This window comes from Gekko japonicus, unplaced genomic scaffold, assembly GCF_001447785.1.
Source record: "Gekko japonicus isolate JY-2015 unplaced genomic scaffold, Gekko_japonicus_V1.1 scaffold8490, whole genome shotgun sequence".
Lineage (NCBI taxonomy): Eukaryota > Metazoa > Chordata > Lepidosauria > Squamata > Gekkonidae > Gekko > Gekko japonicus.
Genome location: NW_015175129.1, coordinates 54 through 6951, shown reverse-complemented (window position 1 = coordinate 6951; position 6898 = coordinate 54). Strand labels below are relative to the sequence as shown.

At 44.1% G+C, this 6898-nt stretch overlaps 1 pseudogene; it reads left to right on the top strand.

Moving 5' to 3' along the window:
• Positions 1 to 766: 766 nt before the first annotated feature.
• LOC107122190 lies at positions 767 to 3834 on the top strand (annotated as a pseudogene).
• Positions 3835 to 6898: the final 3064 nt, after the last annotated feature.

The window sequence follows — 6898 nt, the reverse complement described above, 5'->3', positions numbered from 1 at the left end:
TATCCATTGTTCCTCCATTGTGCCTTTTCAATTGCTGCTCCACTGTGACTTATCCATTGTTCCTCCATTGTGACATATCCATTGTTCCTCCATTGTGCCTTTTCAATTGCTGCTCCACTGTGACTTATCCATTGTTCCTCCATTGTGACTTATCAACTGAAAAGGCATTGTAACTTATCCATTGTTCCTCCATTGTGACTTATCCATTGTTCCTCCATTGTGACATATCCATTGTTCCTCCATTGTGACATATCTATTGTTCCTCCATTGTGACATATCCATTGTTCCTCCATTGTGACTTATCCATTGTTCCTCCATTTTGACTTATCCATTGTTCCTCCATTGTGACTTATCCGTTGTTCCTCCATGGTGACATATCCATTGTTCCTCCATTGTTCCTTTCCCATTGTGTCCCCATTGTCCCTCCATTGTGCCTTTTCAATTGCTGCTCCATTGTGACTTATCCATTGTTTCTCCATTGTGCCTTTTCCATTGTGCTTTTTCAATTGTTGCTCAATTGTTCCTTTATTTTGCCTTGTCCACTCTTGCTCCATTGTGACTTTTCCATTGTTTTTCCATTGTGCCTTTCCCATTGTGCCCCCATTGTGACATATCCATTGTTCCTCCATTGTGCCTTTTCAATTGCTGCTCCACTGTGACTTATCCATTGTTCCTCCATTGTGACTTATCCATTGTTCCTCCATTGTGCCTTTTCAATTGTGCCCCAATTGTTCCTCCATTGTGCTTATTCAATTGCACATCTAAGGATTCACCCAGGGAATAAACCATATAAATGCTTGGAATGTGGAAAGTGCTTCTCCCAGAATAGCAACCTAACTACACATCAGAGGGTTCACACAAGGGAGAAACCATATAAGTGCTGGGAGTGTGGAAAGTGCTTCTCCCGGAATGGCAGCCTAACGTCAGATCAAAATGTTCACACAGGGGAGAAACCATATCAATGCTTGGAGTGTGGAAAGTGCTTCTCCTACAATGGCAACCTAACTTCACATCAAAAGGTTCACACAGGGGAGAAACCATATCAGTGCTTGGAGTGTGGAAAGTGCTTCTCCCACAACAGCAACCTAATTGCACATCAAAAACTTCACACACGGGAGAAACCGTATAAATGTGTGGAGTGTGGAAAGAGCTTCTCCCAGAATGGCAGCCTAACTTCACATCAAAAGGTTCACACAGGGGAGAAACCATATAAATGCTTAGAATGTGGAAAGGTGTTCTCCCAGAATGTCCACCTAACTTCACATCAAAAGGTTCACACAGGGGAGAAACCATATAAATGCTTAGAATGTGGAAAGGTGTTCTCCCAGAATGTCCACCTAACTTCACATCAAAAGGTTCACACAGGGGGACGTCCGGTCGACACGGTGCGGCGACGGGCGGTGTTTTTGCGAGTTCTGCGCCGCCCGATTCCCAGCCGCTCTATTTGGAGTCTCCCGGGCTCCGGGCAAGCTCCACCATATCTCCCGGAGAGAGATCTGGAGCAGGGGGCTTCTGTTTTTTGTCCCTCCTGTTCTGGCAAGACGGGGGGAGTGTCCAATTATTGCCCCGAAGCTGGAGCGGCACACGGGATGGAACATGGCCACCATGTTCCAGTTAGCTGCAGCCAACCCATTTAAATAAAACAAGAATGGTTTGAAAAGAAAACAGCAACAGAAGAGAAGAAATATAAGGACAGCTGATTGTGAGTGACTAGAATTAACGAGAAAAGGAAAATGGAAGTGAAATTACCCTGAGCTGCACGGTTTGGATTGGATAAATACAGCGGCCAGAAAATATGCTGAAGAAGATGAACTGTTTCTGTAAGTTTACTTTTCTACAGGGGAATTTTGGTGATGTTCTCGGGGGAGGCTATTGAATGAATTTAAGAAACTAATGACTTTGTAGAGTGGAATTATCAGCGATTAAGTGTAACGGAACAACTAAAATGGCGTCAAATGCAGGAGAGGAGGGAGAGGAGATAGACGAAGACACTTTGATAGAAGACCTATCGATAGAACAATTTAAAAAATACTGAGGGATGCAATTCAAAAAGGAATAGAAGAGGCTTGTGCAAGCTTATTGGATAAAGTTAATAACTTACAAACTGAAATAGTAAATAAGGAGGAACCGGAACAAGCTATTCAGAGCATAGAGGAAAGCCAGGGATGTCTGCAAAGAAATGACTATGGTGAGGTTTTGCCCCCTTCATCCCCACCAACACAAGCACAGAGAAAGAAGGCAATAAATGTGAGAAAACTAAGGATGGGAATACAAAAAAAGTGCAAGGAAAAAAATACTGCAAAAGTGAAAATGGTTGGAAAAACAGAAAAGAAAGACTGCGTAAATGGAAATTTAAAGGGGACATTATAAAAATGGAATGGGATCTACTGAAAATTAATGGAAATAAACTGGAGAAAATTTACCACACCTTCAAGGAACGGAAACATAGAGACATGGTGCTACAAGGAAAAAAGGTTACAGGTATTCAGAAGGAGAATGAAGATCTATAGAAAGATTATTTAATACGTTTTGGCAGATATCTGATCAAATGGAAGAATCTGACTATGGAAAGCTTGTTAAAGGTTTATGGGGGTGGGTGAAGGAAGGGTGAACATAAATATAATCAACTTATGAATAATAATTAGGAATATGTGTAAGTATGAATGATCATAAAATGTGGAAACATGTTTAGTTAGCAGAATTGGGCTCTGGAAAGTTGGTTAAAAGCTATAATGATGCATGATGTAAGGGTGAGAAATAAATTAGGGTATGTTAATTGTAAAATAATAAGAAGTAAGATACAAAGGGGATGAATTGTAAATTTGCAAAGTTATTTTTGGAAGCGGAAAATTATTTATAAAAAATGAAATAAAGTTCCAAAACATGTAGGATTAATTTAGAAATAACTCATAGCTTGTTGGATTATTTGTATTATAGCACTAGAGATAATGAGAATATTTAGCTGATTCCTGAGTAATGGATGGTTTAAGATGCCTGAAACTTGGCATTAAAGTAGATAGTGATAGGAAAGTTAAGGAATGCCATATGTAGGGATTAACACTCAGCTATTGACTAATGGAATGAATTTGGGTATATTAGAAAATTGTTTAATTGAGCTAATTGCTGTAAAATAGTAATTTTTTTGGTTGAACTATCGACAGTGGGAGGGCTTCTGATATCCTGGCCCTTCTGGTGGACCTCCTGATGGCACTGGTATTTCTGGCCACTGTGTGATACAGAGTGTTGGACTGGATGGGCCTTTGGCCTGATCCAACATTGGCATCTCTTATGTTCTTATGTTCTTATGACTTTTTGATGATGTTATTATCTATAAGCTATCATGTTATTGTTTATAACCTGAAAACCTAATAAATATATATATTTTAAAAAAGGTTCACACAGGGGGGAAACCATATAAATGCTTGGAGTGTGGAAAGTGCTTCTCCCAGAATGGCAACTTAAGTTCACATCAAAAGATTCATACTGAGGAGAAACCATATAAATGCTTGGAGTGTGGAATGTGCTTCTCCCAGAATAAAAACCTAATTGCACATCAAACAGTTCACAAAGGGCAAAGACCATGTAACTGCTTGGAATGTGGAAAGTGCTTCTCAGAGTAGTGACCTAAGAAGACATCAAAGGATTCACACAGGGGGAAAACCATATAGATGCTTGGAGTGTGGAAAGTGCTTCTCCCAGAACGGTAACCTAATTTCACATCAAAAAGTTCACACAGGGGAGAAACCATATAAATGCTTGGAATATGCAATGTGCTTCTCCTGGAATGGTGACCTAACTAAACATCAAAGGATTCACATGGGAGAAACCATATAAATGCATGGATTGTGGAAAGTGCTTCTCCCACAATTTCAGCCTAACTGCACATCAAAAGATTAACATGGGAATAACCATATAAATGCTTGGACTGGCAAATGTACTTCTCCCACCATAGTGTCCTAATTAGACATGAAATCGTTCACACAGGGTATACAATCCATATAAATGCTTTGAGTGTGGAAAGTGCTTCTCCCAGAATAATAGTCTCACTGCACATCAAAGGATTCATGCAGGGGAGAAACCGTATAGATGCTTGAAGTGTGGAAAGTGTTTCTCTATTAATGCCTACCTAACTTGAGCTGCGGTGGCTCAAGTGGTTAAGACGCTGAACTGCAGGCTGTGGAAGGTCAGCCAGCAGGAGAATGTCAATGAGCCAGCAGGAGAATGTCAATGAGCCAGCAGGAGAATGTCAATGAGCCAGCAGGAGAATGTCAATGAGCCAGCAGGAGAATGTCAATGAGCCAGCAGGAGAATGTCAATGAGCCAGCAGGAGAATGTCAATGAGCCAGCAGGAGAATGTCAATGAGCCAGCAGGAGAATGTCAATGAGCCAGCAGGAGAATGTCAATGAGCCAGCAGGAGAATGTCAATGAGCCAGCAGGAGAATGTCAATGAGCCAGCAGGAGAATGTCAATGAGCCAGCAGGAGAATGTCAATGAGCCAGCAGGAGAATGTCAATGAGCCAGCAGGAGAATGTCAATGAGCCAGCAGGAGAATGTCAATGAGCCAGCAGGAGAATGTCAATGAGCCAGCAGGAGAATGTCAATGAGCCAGCAGGAGAATGTCAATGAGCCAGCAGGAGAATGTCAATGAGCCAGCAGGAGAATGTCAATGAGCCAGCAGGAGAATGTCAATGAGCCAGCAGTAATGATGCTGAAGGACATGGAAATGTGTGGGGAGAGGGGTTTAGAAACGGAAGGGGGATAGCGAACAGCAGACATGGGTTGGGAGGGAGGCTGAGAGACAGGCAGACAGGAGAGTTAAAAGTGGATGAGCAGATGTGAATAATCAAATTCATCGGCTGAAAACGGCCTGGCAGTGCCAACTAAGGAGATCCCCTCCCACAAAGGGTGAATGAATATGTCTGTCCCTCCTTTTACTCCCCCTCTCTCTCCCTCTCTAACCAGCCAGCCAGTCTCATGCAGCAGGCACAGCATGCAAGAAAGCCACACAATAAACAACAGCGCCCTACGCTCCCGTCGGGGAACTAGCTTTCCAAAAGGGGGACAGCACAGCAGGAAGGCACAGGGGAAGCCAGCCAGTTGCCGCAGCACCAGCTGCAAGCAACCAAGGGAGCCCCCTTCCCCACGCGCCCCCCCCAGCATGAAGCTGAATGAAATATTGTTGAACATTATTTATAACTTACCTTCAGTGAGCACCCGGATGTAGACTTTTGCATCTGGTTAGAGAAGAGGTCAGGACTGACTTGCTGGTTTTTGCGGGACTGGTTAGAGAAGAGGTAAGTTCTAAATCCTATTCAATAATATTCCTTTCCGCTTCATGCTGTTTTGAATTGGTTCATTCATATAGTGCATTGTAATGCTTTTTCTGGGTGGTTTTCTACTAGTTTCCCCCCTCGTTTTTGGTTGACTCGGTGCCAGAATAACCATGCGGCTAGACTATTGAGCTGCGGTGGCTCAAGTGGTTAAGACGCTGAACTGCAGGCTGTGGAAGGTCGGTAGTTCAGCAGTTTGAGACCCCAGTGTGCCGCATGACGGAGTGAGCTCCCGTCTCTAGTTCCAGCTCCTGCCAACCTAGCAGTTCGAAAGCAAGAAACTGAAAGTAGATAAATAGGTACCACTTCGGTGGGAAGGTAACAGCGTTCCGTGCGCCTTGGTGTTTAGTCATGCCGGCCACATGACCACGGAAATGTCTTTGGACAGCGCTGGCTCTTCGGCTTTGAAACGGAGATGAGCACCGCAACCCTAGAGTTGGACTCGACTGGCTTTCGAGCAAGGGAACCTTTACCTTTTTTTTAGACTATTGTAACACACTCCACATTGGTCTGCCCTTCAAGTCAGAAATTCCGGCTGGTATAGAATGCTGCTACTTAATGATTCCTAGGGTTGAGGGAGGCACTGCGTGCATATCAATATATCCAGTTCTCAACATGGGCAAATGTGTGGATATTGAAATCCAGAAACTGAAGCCATGATCAGAAAGAAAACGTTTTCTACAAACCCGAGGTTTGCAGAAAAGTCTGAAATCTACGTTGGGCGTGTTAACACCACCAGTAATAGCAGAAGAGCCTGTAGAAACAAATGCCCTTAGTGGCCGTTGCTAGGCAACCACACAGCCTTCAAGCCTGGGCTTCTGTCAGTAGCAGGCAGGGGGAGGGGGCAGGACTGTTTTTATGCCTGCTTTAGTTTTGGAGGTTGGACTGATCAGGGCAAGGCCAGGCCACAACCACTGGGTGACTTGCCACCATGTGGCTTGCATGACTCACCAGGCCTCTCTGCTTGCTACTGTTCTACAGCAGCCACCGACAAAAACCAGTTTGATGTAGTTTCAGACTGGAATATGGGAGACCTGCTCTATCATGGAAGCTCACTGGATGTTATACATTCTCAGCCTAGCCTCTCTCGCAGGCTTTTTGTGAGGAGGAAATGGTTTAGGGGAGAATGATGTCAGCTGATTTGTGTCCCCCCTGGAGAGAAAGGTGGGGTACACATAAAATAATGTAGCTGAAGGGTGGGGGCAGATAAAGGTAGGCTGCTGGGTGGGTAGAAAGGAGGGAAAGAACAACCAGGGAAAGATGAGGAAGCAGGAATTGGTGAGGGACTGCCAAGAAAAAGGGAAAGAATAGTGTGAGGCAGGGGGAAATGAGGTATCTCTCGCAAGCCCTTGTGGGTTTGCTCTACTTCTCACTGACCAGCCAACCTACCTTCCCCCCACGTTCCATTTTCCCTCCTCCTTACACCTGGCCCCCTCTGCCCGGAGAACTATAGCTCAGCTGCATGGTGCCAATTGATGTGCTGGGCCCAGTTGCACAGTCAGTGGGGAACTTGCAATGAATTTTGATGGGCCCCTTGTTGTCTCCTGTATTTCCTTCCCCACACAAT